The sequence below is a fragment of the Rutilus rutilus genome, assembly GCF_951802725.1.
Source record: "Rutilus rutilus genome assembly, chromosome: 11".
Lineage (NCBI taxonomy): Eukaryota > Metazoa > Chordata > Actinopteri > Cypriniformes > Leuciscidae > Rutilus > Rutilus rutilus.
The window spans coordinates 22,776,728-22,797,839 of NC_140216.1; the positions used below are offsets into that span (position 1 = coordinate 22,776,728).

At 42.0% G+C, this 21,112-nt stretch overlaps 1 protein-coding gene across 1 annotated transcript in view; it reads right to left on the reverse strand.

Annotated features, from left to right (window-relative positions):
• LOC311299308 (retinoic acid receptor beta-like) overlaps positions 1 to 21,112 on the reverse strand; it is a gene marked incomplete at its 3' end in the record, with an annotated part of 380,652 nt that overhangs the window by 183,524 nt on the left and 176,016 nt on the right. The gene's annotated exons all lie outside the window — the stretch shown is intronic.

A 21,112-nucleotide genomic window follows, 5' to 3' on the forward strand; every position in this document is an offset into this window, starting at 1 on the left:
TGTGTCTAGTTCAGTCTTTGTCAGTTCTTAAAGGAACACTCCACCGTTTTTTCATATTAAACTATGTTATTCCCTTAACTAAGACGAGTTGATACATACCTCTCTCGTCTCAGTGCGTGCACTCAATCGCTCTGGCGCGCGGTGACACTTTGATAGCACTTTGCTTAGCCCAGTTCATTCATTAGGATCCAAACAGAGATGAAGCTAGAAGCGACCAAACTCCAGACCTCCACGTTTTCCCTATTTAAATACAGTTACACGAGTAATTACACAACCAAGTATGGTGACAAAAAATAAAACGTGGCGCTTTTCTAAGTGGGTATGAATGAACTGGGCTAAGCTAAGTGCTATCAAAGTGTCCCCGCGCGCCAGAGCGATTGAGTGCACGCACTGAGACGAGAGAGGTATGTATCAACTCGTCTTATTGATATTAGTTAGATATTAGAATTTAGTTAATATATAAACTTTTTTACAGGCTCTAGGCCCAACAGCAGGACATACACCATTCAAAAACAAACAACAACAACAACAACAACAAAAAATATATATATACATATATATATATATATGTGGCAGTTTGCTCCTTTAAGCGCAATACAATACCAATTATGGCACAAAATAGACTACGCCACCCCGGGAAATGGGCCGGGGACCCAGTTGTACATCAAGTGCAAAGCACACAGATACGTGGTGACTGGGTCAGATAACAGACAAGGAAACGTTACAAATCGTTTATTAAATACACATAAGAAAGATACCAAAAGACATAATACAAACACACATTAGAGTAAATATGTCAACCATAGCACTTATCCATTTCAGAATTGGGGATTCAGTTCGCCTGACCAGTGAACACTGCAACTATTAGCACTCTCACCACACAGCACCCAATCACCCTCTGTGAACACTGCAAGCGGTAAACACCACCACCACACCGGAGGACGTGGGCGTTGAGCTGACACCCCAACTCTGGATAAAGGGAAAAGAGGGCAAATTGAGACATAAGCAACCACACACACACACACACACACACACACACACACGCACACACGCACGCTCCACGTAATAGTCTTTTGGTTAAACCCTGGACGGAGTCACATGTGGACAGATGGAATCAATTGTTTACAAAGAAAATAAAAGCAACCACTCACTGGCCAACGCTCATTAATAGCTTTCCAACACTGCGTCGCCTGATGATTACAACATTTTAAAAGTGTACCCTTCTCAGGTCGGATTTAGAAATACATGTAAGACATTAAACAAAACACACAATAACAATTTCACAAACGTAAATACTTTAAATGACAATGTTTCTGCTAAAAGAGCAAGTAGAAATGACAATGTTTCTGCTAAAAGAGCAAGTAGAAATGACAATGTTTCTGCTAAAAGAGCAAGTAGAAATGACAACCCAGTTATTCGCCGCTGTACTCCAGCCCAAAGATCAGCACTGAATTTGCTAGGTTTGGAAGCGTCACCACGGCCGACAATGCGCTATCGTTCCGGCCGTCTCAAGACGGATGAAAGATAAGAGAAAGTATTAGTCAGATGATCACAACAAATACGCTGTTCCAGAACTAGTCACTGAGAAATGGTCGAGGAGTTTCTGGCAAGGGGGAAACACAATCCAATCGGTCGTTACTAAGCCCAGCTACTCCCACCAAGCCTGCTGTAACACCACCCCTGTATTACTAAAAAAACAGAACACACGATAATTGTAATTTACACATTTATAATCTCATAAACTTAACGTTGACCTGAGTATGACTTACCGGTAAATAGTGAATCACAACGCTCAGTGCACTCAATAGGGTGCGGATTATAGGATCAAATCACTAAAAAAACAATATATCACATCGTTTATAATTTGCGCATTTAAGGTCTTGTGAACCTGATAATGAGTATGACTCACCAGTAAATGGCGAATCACACCGCTCCGTGCACTCAATAGGGTGCAAATTACAGGCTTGCCGTAACGGATACGTTATCAATGAATTTACAGTCCTCCTCAGTCGCACTGTGAATTGAACGAGTCTTAAATGATCTTTTCTAACGCACATTCAGAATTAAGCAGCTACCAACATTTCTTACCTCCCGAACGTAAACACTGCGTGCCAGGATGACGTCACTTCCAGAACGAGAATGACGCGCTCGCTTAGGCGCCATTCCGTCCCTCTTTTATATTCGCCGCGCATACCCGATCCGCCCCTAATCATTATCATGATGGAGCGCATCACCACATATATATATATACATATATATATATATATATATATATATAAAGCAGGCCTTCCAAAACTTGGATTTCTTTTCTTCTGAAAGGTATCTCCTTATTTCCCTCCAGCTCACAGTATATTGCATCCTATCCCAATCAATACTAAATAAACCAAAAAATGAATGTTACCGGACAGAAAACCTCCAAAAGACACTGCCAACAAGCTACGACCAAGGAGCTAAGAACATGGAGAAGAAGGTACACCCAGCATCAGTGAGGTATTTGTCAGTATATGTGTTGTTGCAAATATTACATTTATATGAAATATTAAATTTCATTATTCTTTACCATTTTCTAAGAAAGGAGCTCTCAATAATACGACATACAATTGGCTGTAAAATGGATACATGCCAACAGATGTGCTCAGAAGCCCTATGGAAGAGCCTCTTTTCCTCAAAATGGAAGAGGAGGACAAGGAAATGGCCCTCCAAAATCTCAAGGAAAATCTCAAAATCTTCATTGAGGGTTTAATGCTGGCCATTAATTATGTGGGGTATGTGTCATACATGTTACTGTTGAATTTACATGATGATGTTTGTCTTGTTTTTTTCTTTCCGTGTGTTTTATGTAACATGTATGTCAATTCCCTCCATGTGCCTCTATAATTTGGACAAAAATGATTAATTATTGAGTTGGCAAAATGAGATGCGGAACCTATTGAAGAGATTGAAGTGTGGACTAGGATATATAAGAGGTCAAGTCAAGTCACTATTATTTATATAGCGCTTTTTACAATACAGATTGTTTCAAAGCAGCTTTACAGTGATAATAGGAAATTAATGCAACAAAGTTTGTTTTGTTCTGGAGTCACCTCGGAATGAGGACGGAGACTGGAGATTCAGACGCGCGGGAGGCCATCTTGGCAGAGGGCTGTGGCGTGGCGGAGCCTATCTTGGCAGAGGGCTTTGAAAATGGTGGCCATTTTGGGACGAGACTCTGGAACGGCGGCGGCCATCTTGGGACAAGGCTCTGGAATGGACTCGAGCTCACCATCGCTGGAAGGGCCGATGGTGAACTGGGACTCACAGTTGGCCAACACCCACTCCACGAAAACCTCGAAGTTCTCTCGAGGTCCCACACTGGGCAGAAGTGCCTTCGTCTCCGCATTGAGGCTTTGAATTGAGGCTTCCGCATTGAAAAAAAAACACTCCATGAGTGATCGAGGAAGGAGGTAAGGCATGCCAGGTCGAGAAACGCCGCGGTGTGAGAGAAAACTGGTTCTGGTCCAGACATAGCAGTAGCACTGCTGGATCCATCTTCTGTCTTGGTCGATTCTTCTGTTACGGTTCTGGTGTGAGAATGAGAGCGCACAACGACGAAGAAGACCTTGAAACAATATTTTAATAATTAAACTGGAAAATTACAAAGATTGTCACAACCACAAACCAAATGAGAACCGACAAAGACAGAGGGAGAACATGGAATATATACAGGTGACAGGGAGGAACTGATTACACTGATTGAAAAGATAATTGAAGACACACAGCTGAACCAAAATAACTAAAGATGAAGGTGACAATGGTGACAATGGAAACAAAGGAGGGGCGGGACACAGAACAAAAGAAACACAGAATGAAGTCCAGAAACAAACTGACATGTAACACAGTTATCATCTCCGTGTAAATTTCAAAAGCGTGAATCTGTGAAAATGCACATAGGTTTAACGTGTACAGTCTACAGGCATGCATGTTTGAATGCGTATGTGCGTAGGTGCGTATACACATCACTCGCACACATCACACACTCACACAGAGAGATCGGAGATCGCATTGCACACGCACAAGGTGAGCACGGTGGTAAGCGGCGGGTGGTTAACGGAAAGAAACACTGTGTTCTCTTAAAGGGGTCATGAACTGCATTACTTTATTATTTTATAATGTTTCCTGGGGTTCACTTATAATGTTAGTATGATTTTTCATTAAAAATGGTCATAATTTAGAAATAAAAGGCATTTTTCCTACCCTGATTTAAGCCTTCTGATTTGAACATTCTGTTTGAAGGGGCGTGTCTGCTGTGAGACTTTTGTGTAAACGCCCACTGCTATGATTGGCTAACATCTTTGCATATGAAAAACCAAGTATTACATTTGGAACTTTCTCAAAAACAGCTCTCAGAGATTCAAGTCACCTTTATTTATATAGCGCTTTTTACAATACAGATTGTTTCAAAGCAGCTGTACAGTGATAACAGAAAAATACAGTGCGCCAGGATGTGGAGTGTTACGTGGATCGTGACGTGTTCTGTGACGTGGAGCGCAGATGCGCAGACCCAGGCGGCGCATGCGGGTGAAGTTTTCGTCGTTGTTTATCTTCTTTCGCCATTAAAGGCTTGACTAAACCAGTCTCTCGTGTCAGCGGTCCTCTGTACCTTATTATACACTGGCGTGGTGGCAGCTTTAACGCACTCACTCCCCAAACAGCCTGGTGAGTTCATGCGAGATTAATTCACTCTATCGACGCGCATAAACGAGCCGCGTTGTGGATTATCTTTGCTGGTGTAACGCGAGACTTAAGCCATGGCGAATACACACAGAGCACCGAAACAATGGTGCCTCACAAAAGTTGAGACTGTAAATTCATTTGAGAACTGGCGTCAGAACCTCGTCTACACTTTATCTCTGGACACAGAGTTCGCTCCGTTTCTAGTCGACGGCGCGCGCTGGGAAAAAAAGACGAGGGCTTCACCATTCAGAGGTTTTACCGATGATGACGCAGATGTTCCCGCGGCGCAACGGCGCACGCGCCAACAAAAGGTCAGCATGCTTGAGCTTATGCTGGGGCAGATCGCTAACTACTGCCCAGTTATTTCCCGAAATACTGTTGTTAAGAGCTCTACATGCATTGATAACATATGGCAGACAATCAGACTACATTATGGATTCCAGTCGACTGGTGCACATTTTATTGATTTTTCTGCTATTAAACTAGAGTCTAATGAAGGACCAGAGGATTTGTACCAGAGATTAATGGCTTTTGTTGAGGATAATCTACTACGCAGAGACTCTGGTATTACTCATGGAGGTGAACTCATCGCAGAGGATGAGGAGCTCTCCCCCACGATAGAAAACTTTGTTGTTCTCACTTGGCTTCGTCTTATACACTGCGAGTTGCCGAAGCTTGTAAAGCAGAGGTATGGCACAGAGTTACGTTCACGCACTCTGGCGTCCATTAAAGGGACACCAGGCAACTTTTTCGTGTTAATAAATCATCTTCGTAAGTCGGTATATGGTTAAATGACTCATTACAGGGCGAATGAAGACTCTCTCACCCGCAAATACTGCCTGTAGGAAGAATATCCCGCTTGCAAGTTCGGTGTATCCTACCCGCGTCCTTCAGTCTCGCAAAGTCTCACAAAGTCTCAAACATCGCGCGAAGCAGGATCAGTATACGGCAAGCATCCCCAGCACAGAGGCAGTCTAAAGAAATTCGGCTAGAGATTGTTGATAATGGCAGAGCAGCGAAAACCCTTGACAGAAGAATAAAAAAAAAGGAAAAGAGCTTCAGACCGAGCGAGGGCTCGCACACGTATCAATATTGGTCAAGCTTTTTCAGAATGGCGAGAGCTGAAAGACAGAGAAGGCTCCAAGTCAGATGCAGACCTCGCATTCTTGCTTTTGCGATTGCCTACACTTTTATTTTATGTCACTAAGTCAACGCATCGGATAATAGGCAATAAACATGTTGCACATATCATGATCGAGCTAGAATAAACGTTCTGATGTTTTCTTAGACAAGCAAAGGTAAACCGTCATTATACCAGATTAACTTTTAGGCCTTGCTAATATAACTTTAGACAAATATTATCCTCCGATATATATATATATATATTTTTATGCTCATGTCCACTCTCCCAAAAAAACAAAACACGAAAGCAGTAACTTTAGTTAGCCTCGTTCATATCGTTCGTTCCTGGTAAAAATACTAGTATGCATGATAACACAATAAAAAAAATAAAAAAAACTCGCCATCAGTTGTGAAGAAAATATTGCTTTACTTGCCTCGGTAGACATAACTGGTTTTGAAATAGCCGGTTCCTCTGCTCAGCTGTTGACAGCTGATCAGCTGGGTTGCTCGTGGCGAGGGGGGAGGGACAACAGTTCGTTTTTACGACAGTGTGTTTGAAAGCATTTACTACCAGACGCTAGGGGGAGCTTCGTAGAGAAAAAACACTCAGACTTGCCTGGTGTCCCTTTAAACCAGAGATATCTCAAGCCCTGTGCTCATTACTAGACGAGCTGCAGTCCTCAGAGGATGCTAGAGCAATGCGCATGGCTGTGTCTAACCCCCCAAGACAGAAGCTGGCTTCACTGGGTCGACTAAAGAAATCCTGCCCACTTTGTAAAGAGGCTCGCAGACCAGACAATCACTTTCTCAGTAAGTGCCCCTTTCTGCCCCCTCCTGACAGAGCTTTCATTGCCAAGGCGCGGCAAGTTGCTGGCTCACTGAGTCATTCTGACAGCGAGTCTGAGGACGACAACGAGGACAGTGCATCCAACCTTAAGGCAGTACAGCGCGTTCATATTATGCAGTCACCATGCATCGAAGCCTTCCATGGCCACATCCCCATAAGGCTGACCATTGACAGTGGGGCGACAGGAAACATGATAAGGGCAGCATGTGCGAGCAGACTGGGCCTTAAAGTCTCCAGTAGTACACAGTCAGCTCATCAGGCAGATGGCTCCTCACCATTGAAGGTAGTGGGGGAGACACGCACACACTTTCAGAGAGATGGTCACAATCTCTTTTTCGACGGACTTGTGGTAGAGAACCTGGATTCTGACATTCTCGCTGGCATCCCCTTTATGGAATGTAATGACATCTCCATCCGCCCTGCTCGACATCAGGTCAGTGTGGGGTCTGACACATACGAGTATGGTGCCAGTCAAACGTATGGAGACAGACATGCCATTCGGCGAGCTCACGTACTCCGTGCCGCCTCATCACATACTGTGTGGCCGGGGGATTTTGTCGAACTTGAGCTTCCAGCAGAACTAGCAAACATTAGCGACAAGCTTGCTGTTGAGCCGCACGAGGGCCGTACACACTGGTTTGCCCCATCGTTGGTCGTAGGGGTATCCGGAAAAATCAGGATTCCCAATTTGACTGACGTACCGCAGGGGATTAAGAAACATGACCATGTATGCCGTGTTCGCATGACCTACGTTCCGGAGTCCCTAACTGAACATGCCCCAATGGAGACTTCTCAGGCCACTGTTTGCAAGTCCAGTTCGCCCAGTTTAACACTATTCTCTGACCTTATCTCATTAGACCCCAATGGTCTTATGACGGCAGACATCAGAGAAAAATTTCACGAGATTCATAGGAAATTTGATGAGGTCTTCAATCCGCAGTTTGGAGGCTATAATGGCGCTGCTGGCCCCTTCCAGGCGAGGGTAAACATGGGACCTGTCCAGCCACCGCAACGGAAGGGAAGAGTTCCGCAGTACTCCAGGGGCCAGTTACAGGAGCTGCAGGCTCAATTCGACGAGCTAGAATCACTAGGCGTTTTTCGAAAGCCTGAAGACATTGACATCGACGTTGAATATGTCAACCCATCATTTCTTATCAAAAAACCTAATGGCGGGTTTCGTCTCGTTACAGCTTTCGCCGATGTGGGTCGTTATAGCAAACCCCAGCCATCCCTTATGCCAAATGTGGACGCCACGTTGCGTCAGATTGCTCAGTGGAGGTATATTATCGCCACTGACCTCACCAAGGCGTTCTACCAAATCCCACTATCCAAAGCCTCCATGAAGTACTGCGGGGTCGTCACGCCATTTAAAGGAGTCCGGGTGTATGCAAGATGTGCCATGGGCATGCCTGGTTCAGAAACTGCGTTAGAAGAACTGACCTGTCGGGTACTCGGTGATCTCCTTCAACAGGGACAGGTGGCTAAGGTTGCTGATGACCTTTATTGTGGGGCTGATACTCTTGAGGGCCTTCTTGCAGTGTGGGAAAAGGTCTTAGTGGCTCTCCAGGCATGCAATCTGTGCTTAGCTCCCAGTAAGACTGTCGTTGCCCCGGTCCAGACCGACATATTGGGGTGGGTGTGGAGTCAGGGTACTATTCGTGCTAGTTCACACCGCATTGCAACATTGGCTTCATGTGCTCCCCCTGCGACTGTTCGTGGCCTACGGTCCTTCATCGGTGCGTATAAAGTCCTAGCACGTGTTCTTAAGGGTTGTGCGTCGATCCTTGCTCCCTTCGACAATGTGGTCGCTGGGGGTGAGTCGACGGCTGCGATTGTGTGGTCAGATGAGCTTCTCCAGTGTTTTCATAAGGCTCAGCAGGCGTTATCTACTAGTTGTGCTGTGACGATACCGCGTCCTGATGATCAGCTTTGGATTGTCACTGATGGTGCTCTCAGGGATCCAGGGTTAGGCGCTACAATGTATGTTACACGGGGGGAAAAGCTGCTGATCGCTGGATATTTTAGCGCTAAACTTCGTAAGAATCAGATTAATTGGCTTCCGTGCGAGATTGAGGCCCTGGCAATAGCTGCCTCCCTCAAACATTGCAGCCCATACATTATTCAGTCATCACAGAAGGCATGTGTGCTCACTGACAGTAAACCATGTGTACAGGCCTTTGAAAAGCTGTGCAGGGGCGAATTCTCTGCAAGCCCGCGAGTTACCACTTTCTTGTCCACTGCAAGCCGCTTCCAGGTCTCTGTTAGGCATGTCGCTGGGGCTGCCATTCTCCCGTCAGATTATGCTAGTCGTAATGCTGCTCAATGTGATAGTCCTTCATGTCAGGTTTGCAACTTCGTCCGTGAATCTATGGTCTCTGTGGTGTGCCGTACTGACGTCGCTGACATCTTGCGTGGAGCTCAAAAGGTACCCTTTGCCAATAGAGCCACGTGGGTGTCCATTCAGGCAGAGTGTCCGGACCTTCGTAGGGTGCACGCGCATCTTCGGCAGGGTACGCGCCCTTCCAAGAGGGTTACTAATGTTAAAGATGTGAAACGTTATTTGAACACTGTTACCTTGGCAAGAGATGGGCTTTTAGTCGTACGACGCAACACACCACTGTCGACCACCACTGAGTGCATCGTCGTTCCTAGGTCAGTGTTGCATGGTTTGCTTATGTCATTGCATATTAGGTTAGATCACCCCTCGGCACACCAGTTGAGACTCGTTATTGGCAGGTACTTCTATGCACTGGATTTGGAGGCTGCCGTTCAGCTTACTAGTAAGGGATGTCACCAATGTGCTTCACTGGCACAGTCCCCAGTGTTCGCAGTGGAGCAGTCCTGCTGCGATCCACCTGAGACGGTCGGGTCTACCTTTGCAGCTGACGTGCTTAAACGTGAACGTCAGCTCATCCTAGTCGTTCGTGAGTGTGTGACATCCTTCACAGCTGCATTGTTGATTGATGACGAACGGAAGGAAACGTTGCGGGATGGTATCATACGTATGTGTATTAGCCTTCGTCCGCTCGATGGCCCCTTTGCCGTAGTTAGAACGGACCCAGCACCAGGTTTTTCAGCACTGGCCAAAGACGCAATGCTTGCTCAGCACAGGTTGGCCATTGAGGTAGGCGATGCTAAAAATATCAACAAAAATCCAGTGGCGGAAAAGGCTATACAGGAGCTACAGGGCGAGATTTTACGTCTAGAACCACACTGCGGGGTCGTCACCCCTGTGTTGCTGTCGGTAGCTGTTGCTCAGTTAAATAGCCGTGTCCGGTCTCGTGGTATGTCCGCTCGTGAAATGCTGTTGCAGCGTGATCAGTTCTCTCTCGAGCAATTACCTGTGCGTGACCGGGAACTGATTTCAATGCAGCATGCACAACGCCTCGCTAACCACCCCTATAGTGTTAAGGCAAAAGCACCACGAAGTCGGGGTGCACCCAGACCAGATATTAGCCCGGGCGACCTTGTTTACCTTTATAGTGACCGCAATAAGTCCCGAGCTCGAAGCCGATATCTCGTGCTTAGATCTGACGGTACGTGGTGCAACATCCGCAAGTTTACAGGCTCCCAGCTGCGGCGTGCTTCTTATAGGGTCCGCTTATCTGATTGTTATAAAGTTGACTCTTTCCCAAGTGTCCTAGGTCATTGTGAAGACGGTGCAGCGTCTGAGAGTGAAGAGGAGTGTGAAGAGGAGGGCAGAGTGCCACTTAGCGCTCCCTCAAGTGATCCAGATATCCCCTTGGCGATAGCGGAGCCTGCATCACCTCCAGGGTCTGATGGCAACGGACGTCAGGTGGATAGACAAGTGTCCCCATCTTGTTTGGTGGAGGTTCCATGTCACGAGTTGGTCTCTCCATCAACTTTCCCGGTGCAGGTCCCACGGCGGTCTGCTCGTCTCCGTCGGCCTCCTGACAAGTTGAAAGATTATGAGCTTCAGTAGATGGGCTGCCTTCGCCTGTATCCTTATTTTGGCTTAAAAGTATTTTCTTTGAGACGTTGCATTAGTGTTCTATGCAGCTCCGTGAGATATTCTGTGTGTTATGGCACGAATGGTTTAGTCATCTTATCTTGTGTTGTCACATTCCACCTTTTTGTTTCCCTGTTTGTGTGTTTCTCAAGCTGGAAAAGAGGGCGTAGAATCCGGAGGAAAACGGGTGGCGCCAGGATGTGGAGTGTTACGTGGATCGTGACGTGTTCTGTGACGTGGAGCGCAGATGCGCAGACCCAGGCGGCGCATGCGCGTGAAGTTTTCGTCGTTGTTTATCTTCTTTCGCCATTAAAGGCTTGACTAAACCAGTCTCTCGTGTCAGCGGTCCTCTGTACCTTATTATACACTGGCGGTGGAACAAAAGTTTGTTTTGGCTGTACAGCAGATCTAGAAGAAAATAGTGTCATAGTCCATCTTAAGTAAGTTCAGTGATTGTTAATTTATGTTGTAAAAAAGTTATTAAAAACCCCTTGCTCGTCAGGGATCACTGGTAATCCCGGATTATTGTTGTTCAAAATGCATTACTCTTCAAAACATCACACTCTTACTTGATCTGGACAAACTCAGCATTATGAGAAAGGTTTAAGACTCCAGCTTCGATATTTGACCACTGTTTATGATTAAACTGGTTTGCAGTAACATTAATTTCTTAATTTATGCCAGGAGTGCAAAATAATTAATCTGTAACGATCGTTATTTTGAATAGAAATCAACACTCACACGACATTCATTCTCGTCTTCTCCGGTTTATTTGTGCTCAAATACATATAATATACAGCATACGACAGGGCTATTAGTCCAATAGTGCGCATATTTGGAGAAATAATGAATAATTATTACATGCTAGTAAAATCGTTCGTCATACAGAATAACATTTGTATTCATTTTCCACTGAATTATGCGATCTGAAGAGCTCAAACAGCGAACGGAGCGAGATGTGTGTCTCCTCTTCCTGATTTGCGTCAGATTTGACCTCAAAGCTGTTTGATTCGGCTGTACGGCTGTCAATCATCTCACGTGGTTCAACGTGACCTCTTCTGCATGACGCGTCATGTGCAACACTTCCTGATTCTGGACATCCGTGATAAACAAAGCGAAAGTGACATTTCTTCACCGAAACAAGCAGCTAATAAATGCACGAGTGAAGTATATATGTTTTGTGTTTGATTTTCGTGCGATTTGGGGTGTTTTTATATGAATAAAGAATAAAGTTATAGGTAAGCATAGCCCATAGCTTCATATAAATTGCTAAATATAACATATTTCAAAATCTTTTTTTTACTTGAAAACATTTTAAACCGCGACCGAAATATGATACAAATACTCAATGGTGTTTTAAAGTGAGCTTTTAGTAAAAGTGTAATATTAATAAATTAAATTGTGTCATGTAGCTTGAGGCTACCTGTTGTGCTAATGCACCTGCTGCAGGAGCTTTCTATTGCATACAATCATTTTTTAAAAATAATTCACCTTTAAAAGTTCCAAGAATAGCTTTTTATTGTTTGTTTTCTAACAAGACTTAATGATTATTCATGTATAGTGGATTTACATAGCTGTCGATGGCCAAGCATTATGCCAGAAGAAAGGCTATAATGGCTGAATTCAAACAAAAGAATAAGGATAAAAGAATAAAGAAGATTAAGGGCCCTATCTTGCACCCAGCGCAATTGACTTTGTACACCGACGCATGTTTCATTCCTATTTTGCACCCGCGCAAAGCGCGCTTTTCCCTCCACAGAAGTACGTCGCTAAACTAGGGAATGAACTTGCGCTCCCTGGGCGGTTCAGCGCAAAAAAGGAGGCGTGTTCCGGCGCAAACGTTCCCTGGTGCTATTTTACTGTTCCATAAAACAATTGCGCCACTGGCCAGAAAAAACCTAGTCTAAAGTCAGTGGCGCGTTGCGCGTTGTTCATTATGCTATTTTAAGGGCGCATGCTTGACCATAATGTATAGAGTGCACAACGCTCATACACTGTGATTCTCTAATCTACACAGAAGCAGCAGTTTTCATTTTTGCAAATCATATTATTACAAACGATAGATAGATAGATAGATAGATAGATATATATATAGACAATTTATTATAAATATAATAATTTATTATAAAAGCATACATCTAGCTTACACATTTACCCACATTATTATATGCCTGTTTAACCGAAGCTAATTTGGGTGTGTTTCTCCCATCCCCAATGTCACTTCTCTCTCTTTTACGGCCGTGACGAGAGCGTTGGTCTCCTCGGCTGTGAACCGCTCTTGGCGTGCGCCTGGCAAATCCGCCGTTATAATAGCAATACGCCAAGGAAAAAGTGCGTCTGCTCTTAAAGGGAATGTGAGATGATGCTCTGATTGGTTTATTTCACGTTACGCCCAAACCACACCTATGAATAATGAAGCTACTTCAGACCAACCCCTTTTAGATTTGCGCCCGGCGCAAGAGTCATTTATCCCGCCGGGAAAATAGCAACAGCGCCGAGACCCGCCCACAAAGTTACTTGCGCTTTGCGCTTTGACACTTGCGTTTCAGATCGTTAAAATAGGGCCCTTCGTCTCATACGGGCAGAGGTGTGAAAGGTTTGTCTATTTAAATGAATAGAACATGAATGGGGCCAGTTCTCCTTGCTAGACATTAGTCAGAGACTGTAAATGGGTGTTTATAGGGCAATAAAATATTTGATGAGAATCTTGTAGCCTTCTAAAAAACTTATCTGAAATCCTCCCCTGACATGGTCTTACAATAAGCATCATAAAATGCATAATTTTAGAGATAATATACTCAGATTTGAAATGAAGCATGACTACAATTGTGGCTACACTTTAGTTGTGGTTATAAGTTGCTATCCTAAATTCAAATAATATTTTTATACATTTAATAAATATGTTCTTAATATTTGTTGTTTTTGTTTTTATGTTTGAGCTTATATATCTCAATATTAATAACAGTCTGGTTAATTTTGAGTCTTGAACTATAAACTCTCAAGGGTTGGCTTTCTGAATATATGTGTGTTATGTGTCTATTCAGAATGACTTATGAGCAGCAACCTTTTTAATTTGGGTATGTCATGTATGCAGCACTTTCCAAAAGTGAGGAAGGGGTTATTAATTTAGTTAATTTATCTATACAGCAGCTCTGGAGAAAACAGTGATGTCATCATTCAGCTCAGTTCAGTTCTCATATAATGGTGTCAATGCAGGGAGATCAATAATATTGTTATATCCCCCCAACTAAGCAAGACAAAAGCCAAAGGCGACAGTGGGAAGGAACCAAAACTCCATCAGGTGACAGAAGTGAGAAAAAAACCTTGGGAGAAACCAGGCTCAGTAGGGGGGCCAGTTCTCCTCTGGCCAATGAACGAACAGTGTATGATTATGATTCAAGCAGCATTACAGGTCATAAGTCAGATTAGATCAGAACATTCAGAATATTTATCCAGTTCCATCTGGTTGAAGATCAGAGTAATCATGGAGACGGGTTTGTTAAGGATCAGTGCCACTGGTTGTCGTGTCGATGAGGCTTTCACAGGAGAAAGTCTAGTTCACACAATCTCACACACTTCAGGGCTACATTGTGGTCGCGTCTAGGCGAAGGTCCACCATCTGATCTGGATACGGCCTGGATCTGGCTGATTATAGTAAACCTTGGGATAAACAGAGAGACTAATATTAGCGTAGATGCCATTCTTCTTATGATGTAACGAGTACATTGGGTGTTATAGAAAGTGTTCCCCGTTCTGGCCGACCTAACAATCATTTAACTGATTTGAATAATAGAAACGGATAATGTTCTATGTGTATGCCAGGTTAAAGAGATGTGTTTTAGTCTAGATTTAAACTGACAGAGTGTGTGTCGGCTTTTTTGAACAATGCTAGGAAGACTATTCCAAAGTTTAGGTGCTAAATAGGAAAAGGATCTACTGTCTGCAGTTGATTTTGATATTCTAGGTATTATCAACTGGCCAGAATTTTGAGATCGCAATAGACGTGAAGGACTATAATGCATTGAGAGCTTGCTCAAGTACTGGGGAACTAAACCATTTAGTACTTTGTAAGTAAGCAGCAATATTTTATAATATATACAATGTTTAATAGGGAGCCAATGCAGTGTTGACCGAACCGTGCTAATATGGTCATACTTCCTGGTTCTAGTAAGAACTCTGCTGCGTTGTGGACCAGCTGGAGTTTGTTTATTACGCGTACAGGGCAACCACCCAGTAGAGCATTACAATAATTTAGCCTTGAGGTCATGAACGTATATACTAACTGTTCCGCATTTGGCATTAAGAGCATATGTCGTAATTTAGATATATTTTTAAGATGGAAGAATGCAGTTTTACAGATGCAAGAAACGTGACTTTCAAATGAAAGATTGGTATCAAAGAGCACATCCAGGTTCCTAACTGATGACGAAAACTTGACAGAGCAGCCATCAAGTGTTAGACAGTATTCTAGGTTACTATGTGCAAATTCTGTTTTTTTTCAGAATTACTAGTCATCCAATTTTTTATATCAGCTATGCATTCCATTAATTTTATGAACTGGTAAGTTTCGTTGGGGCATGAAGAAATATAGAGCTGAGTATCATCAGCATAACACTGAAAACTAACGCCATGCTTCCTAATAATATCTCCCAAGGGTAGCATGTACAGGGTGAAAAGCAAAGGTCCTAGTACTGAGCCTTGCAGTACTCCTGTAATGAGGAGTCATCGGATTGAGGATCCATCTGCAGCTTTATTAACACAGAGTCGAAAACAGGTACTAACAAGGTCGAGGCAGGCAGCAAACATTCACAGAACAAGGACAGGCAAGAGGTCTGGGCAGGTAGCTGACAATCGTAATCCAAAAGACAGGCAAAGGTCGAGGCAGGCGGCAAGGAATCAAACAACGAGAAACAGTCCAAGATCAAACACAGAAAATAATCCACAGTAGAAAACGCTCAGAAATGATCACCACGGCAAATCAAGACTTCGCAATGGTGGTGTGTGTGTGGAGTGTTTAAATAGTGTTTGTGAGATGAGCTGCAGGTGTGTGTGTAATCAGTCCCAGGTATGAGGGCCTATGGGATTTGTAGTCCGAATAGCAACAGTCAATATTCTGGTGAGAGCTCCCTCTGGTGACCTAGAGAAGGCGGAGTGGAAGCCTCTCCTGTAACAACTCCATACTGAACTTGTGATCAATATGACATCTCTTCATTTACTGCTACAAACTGATAACGGTCAGATAAGTTTAATTTAAACCATGCTAATGCAGTCCCACTAATGCCAACATAATTTTCGAGTCTAATCAAAAGATCCAGTAACACTAATAGAGAGATACAACCACGATCGGATGATAAGAGCAAATCATTTTTAACTCTAATTAGAGCAGTCTTAATACTGTGATAAAGTCTAAATCTTGACAGGAAATCCTTGCAGATATAATTTCTTTCTAAAAAGGAACATAGTTGTGAGGATACTGCCTTTTCTAGTATTTTTGACAGAAATGGTAGATTTGAGATCGGCCTGTAATTGACTAATTCTCTAGGATCAAGTTGCGTTTTTTTAAAATAAGAGGTTTAATAATAGCCAGCTTAAAAGTTTTAATACATATCCTAATGACAAAGATAAATTAATGATTTTAAGAAGAGGATCTATGACCTCTGGAAGCATCTCTTTCAGTAGCTTAGTCGGTATAGGGTCTAACATAGAAGTTGTTGATTTAGATGATTTAACGAATTTAGACAATTCTTCCTCTCCTATAGCAACGAATGAATGGAATTTTTCCTCAGGGACACTACAAGGCAGTGTCTGATGCAATACTGTAGTAGACGGTTGAATAGTTATAATAGTACTGTTTGGAAATGTCAGTAGAAGTAGAAAGTAGAAACTTTAGTTCTTGTTAATTTAGGCACTGTATCAAATAAATACCTTGGGTTGTGTTGGTTTTCTTCTAAGAGAGTTAAAAAAAAAGCAGATCTAGCTGTTTTTAAGGCCTTTCTGTACACAATCGTGCTCTCTTTCCACGAAATGGGTGTTTGTACCACAGTGTTGGACTATTTTCTTCAATCTTCTTTAAGTGCAAAGGAACAACTGTGTCTAAAGTGCAAGAAAACAGAGAGTCAATAGTTTCTGTTGCAACATTGAGTTCTTCTAAGCTATCTGAGATGCTGAGGAGATTAAACTGATCAGGAAGATTATTTATAACGCAATCTTTAGTGGTAGAAGTGATAGTTCTACTATATTTGTAATTAAGTATAGATAATGATCTGAGATGTCATCGCTCTGCCGCAGAATTTCAACAACTTCAACATTGATTCCATGTGACAATATTAGATCTAAAGTATGATTACGACAATGAGTGGGTCCTGACACGTTGTCTAACTCCAATAGAGTTTAGAATGTCAAACCCAATGCCTCTTTTTTATTATCTACATGGATATTAAAATCACCAACAATTATAACTTTATCAACAGCCAGTACTAACTCTAATAGAAAATCAGCAACCAGTACTGTACCATTACACTGTGTGGAAACAAGCCATAACTGTGAAAAGTGTTGATCATAGTATTATATTTAGATCTAAAACATTATATTTAGATCAATAGCATTATATTTAGATTTTGGCATGAAAGGTTGCAGTGATGAGCATTGTAGCCAATGACAGACAAGTTGAGCGCATGAATGCAGTGATCTTGTCATTGCAACTTGATTTCTGCACTCTCACAAATGCTTTCATCATAACTAACAGTGCAAACACGATGTAAATAAGAGATTCCTTGATTATAACGGGAGTTTTGGCGAGAGTTTTCCATAACTGTCACTTATAAGCTTGTGCTATGTGATCGACAGCTCTAGCGATTGTAAAGGGAGCATTCTTTGATTGTTTTCTATTTATAATTTAATCACAGTTTAAAAAACAGATTATTTTCATCCTACTCAGAGAAACAATGTAAAGTTGACCGTTTAGTTACTGGTTTGATTTACTGACACATAAACAGCAATTAACTATTTTGAGACAATGAACATCTGACTGTACATGAATCATTACATATCAGGAATCACTGGTCACTGGTGATTTTGCTTAGACACATACACATAATCAGTACATATCAAACAATCTGTAACAAAGCAATAGTGACACAGTAAAAATGTTTTTACTCACATAAGTGTGTTGTCCCGTTCCTGTCGGATCCAATATAAAAGCATCCGTTTTTTTAATCTTCTGGGTCTGAGGTGTTTTCTGGGCCCTGGAAGTGTTCTGACATTTGTGCTTATATTGATTACTTTTAAGGTCTGATTACATTATATTTAGCACAAACTCTGCAACAATAATATGTGAGCAGTATGTATGTAAAAGTTTGTAGTTTTGAGAAAATTACGTTTATGGTTTGTCACATATCCACCTAGTCACCATCCTCTGCACTTCATTTTCCATCACTTTCCTTGGTTCCCAGCTGCACATCATTTCCAATCACACACACTTGCACATCACCATCACCCTCATCACTGCCACTACAAACGCACACTCCTCACCACAGTTTATTGTCCAACCTCATTTGTTGTATGTGGACTATTCCCCTTTGTCCCAGCAATCTCCCTGTCTCCAGCGTCTTCCTTTCCTCTGTCTCTCCACCAAGATCACCATTTGGACTCTCCCTTACCTGCTCACCTCATCACTGCACCTTTATTCAATAAATATCATCATTCACCATCATTCTTCCTCTCCTGTGTCTTCATACCGTAACGTGTAATTTGTGATTTTTTATTTTTAAGTCACTAAAATAAGGCCATAAAACCCATCCTGAATATTTGTCCACAAGACTTTTGAGAACTGGATCTTGTAGCCTAGAATTTTTGCTTTCGAAACTATGTGAAAATCATCCTGCCCACTTATTCACATAAAACAATATATTGATTTAAAATTTGTAAGGCGAGTTTTGTGTCACAAAGGCTGTATGCGGGGAGGTGTGAATCATCATGAATATTGATTTGTTTCACACCTGGGAAGACAAAGACCCTCCCCTAATGGCCCTATCAGCTGAATGGGACTAGAAGAAAGAATGTGAGTAGATTAAAAGAATGGCTTTTTTTTTTTTTACAACAACATAATCCAAATATGCATAACGGAGGACAAATAGGCACATTATTGAGCACACTGACCTAAACACAGAGACTTGAACAGTCACACACCTTTGTGCCATTCCCGAAACAGTTCTTGTTCAACATACCTGTCATTTACCCTGTCATCAGAAAAAAACAGTTTGAAAAGACTTGTGTGAAAGTTTGAGTCTGCAGGACTCATCAGTAGCATCTGGTCCCTGTAAAAAATAACAAAACAACTGTGAACATGTTGATATCAGGAGCAACTATGCTCCTGCACGATTTAGGGGGAAAATCCAATTGCAGTATTTCTGGTTAAAATAGTGTTTTGCAATTTAACATTCACAAAAAAATTATAACCAGGTTTTTTGTGCCTACTTGTAGGGCTGCACAATTTGGCCCCAAAATGGGTGCTTGTAGATCAATATGACTAATAATAATAATTATGATTATTATTAGTATTAGTAAATAAAAAAATATAACAAATAAGAATTATGGCTATAGTAATAACACTATTTCATTATTAAAAATACAAATACAGTATTTAAGAATAAATATAATAATATAGTAATTAAAATAATCATAATTTTTCTTAACAGAATACTTTAATTTTATGGGAAAATGCAGGTGGACTACAACTATAAATAATTAGAAAACAACATTCAATAGATAAAAATGTATGGATTACCATATGTTTACTTTCTGCCCATTTTTTAAATATATATATATATTACCCAAAATAGGGTGGTGTGTGTTTCATTCAGACTGAAATCCGGAGGGTGCCCTCGCACAGAAAGTCCAAATATGCCTCACAGAAGTAATATAACATGACATTCCAGGGGCAAATTCCAAATGGCATTTTTGCGCCCTTGAAGTGCCCTTCAGGAAGGGGACGCCATTTGTAGGGGTGTTCCAAGCGAAAGTGAACAACTGGATCCCTTCACGAAGGGCCCTTCCACAAGGCCGTTGCAAAGGGCAAAGGGTACATGCGATGATCACTTCAAGGAAGTAATGTTATCATTTATGATCATGTTACCCAGTACCATTTTAGTCAAATTTTTTGTATAAAATGTATATTTATTTGCAACAGTTACATTAACAGCAATAATAAGACATGTATGTCTTAAGAACAGCTATTCAGCTGATGGACACCATGCTGCGTTGTCATGGGAACATCCCAGGTGAAGAATGAGGAAATTACATTGTCTTTCGTTGCTCCCTTCACCAAGTGCATTCCAAACGGCTACATAATGGGAAACAATTGCTCTGCTCCCTCCAAAGTCCCCACTTCAAGGGCTCTGTCCTTCGAAGGGAGTAGGGCATAGGGATGCTCACTTCCATTTGGAATTTATACTGATTATTATACTAATATACTGTAGCTACCCAGCAAACATTGGTCCGACGGCAACGTCGTGTCCCTGGCCAAAAATAGTCGCGGTATGACGGCATAAATCGGTAAAAATATGTAACACAGAACATTTCCTAAAAATGCATTCAGATACATGTGTGCATGTCTACAGTTATCTGAGGTTGCATGTATAATTGTTATTTTGACTTTTAGCTACGTGTAGTTCAATATATACCATGTTGTGTTTCGGGTGAGAGAGGACGTCACCATGGCGACGTCTTTTACACGTGCATTTATAGTCCATCATGACCCTCTATGAAATCAATTGTGATAAAGCTGTGCTTAATCCTTGCGTGGTTAATACTGCAATAATTCATTAAATTTTTTATTAAATTAAAGTTTTAATAAGTTGTGTGAATACGTCCACTGACGTCCTTTACACGTCTATAGTATCGGGTGAGAGGACGTCACCTGGCGACGTCTTTTACACGTGCATTTATAGTCCATCATGACCCTCCATCATGGAATCCTTGTGAAATATGCAAAAGCTGTGCTTAATCCTTGCATGGTTAATACTGCAAAAATTCATTTAATTGCCCAAGTAGTTTTTAAGAGGTTGTGAAGACGTCCACTGACGTCCTTTACACGTCAAGGCTGTGAATACACGTCCACTGTCCTTTACACATCTAGTCAAGCAAGACAGAAAAAAAAAACCCAGGAATTATCTTTATGAAATACACGAATTGTATACAAAGTAAATATATTTACTTTATCTTGTTTAAATAAATTATAATCACACAGTTCCCAGTGTGGTTAAGTGAATGCAAAGCCTCTGCATTTTAGTCATTATTTCAACCTGTAGCCTACCTGATACGTTGTGTTTTTTTGTGTGTTTTTTATGGAATGTATGCATGTAAAACAGAAATATATCTGGTCACCATTTATGTCTGAGTTGGATGTAATTGCCAAAACTGTGCTGCCAAGATGTAACAAAAGATCTCCCGACATTACCAAA